Raw genomic sequence first — 202 nt, 5'->3', positions numbered from 1 at the left:
TCTCTTGCATCTTGCTGCAATTTCCCACAGTGTAATTATTGTATGCATTATGCACAGCTATTATTTTAAAATAACACCTACAAAATTCTCAATTAACCCCTGCAGTACTAGAGTACACCTTGGGAGACACCTAATCCCATTTGAGAAACACTGGCCTCTAGCCCCATTAGGGGTGGGGGGGGGGTGGAATCGATACAGCATA

General features: G+C 43.1%; 1 protein-coding gene and 1 long non-coding RNA gene across 3 annotated transcripts in view; both read left to right on the top strand.

Annotated features, from left to right (window-relative positions):
* Positions 1 to 202, top strand: part of LOC116693970 (uncharacterized) — a 21,605-nt gene that overhangs the window by 16,557 nt on the left and 4,846 nt on the right. The window lies entirely within an intron of this gene.
* The window catches only part of chtf8 (CTF8, chromosome transmission fidelity factor 8 homolog (S. cerevisiae)), a 7,876-nt gene that overhangs the window by 4,390 nt on the left and 3,284 nt on the right, over positions 1 to 202 (top strand). The gene's annotated exons all lie outside the window — the stretch shown is intronic.

The sequence above is a fragment of the Etheostoma spectabile genome, chromosome 8, assembly GCF_008692095.1.
Source record: "Etheostoma spectabile isolate EspeVRDwgs_2016 chromosome 8, UIUC_Espe_1.0, whole genome shotgun sequence".
NCBI classification, from domain to species: Eukaryota; Metazoa; Chordata; class Actinopteri; order Perciformes; family Percidae; genus Etheostoma; species Etheostoma spectabile.
Note: the sequence above shows the minus strand (reverse complement) of the source record. Positions and strands in the feature narration are given on the sequence as shown.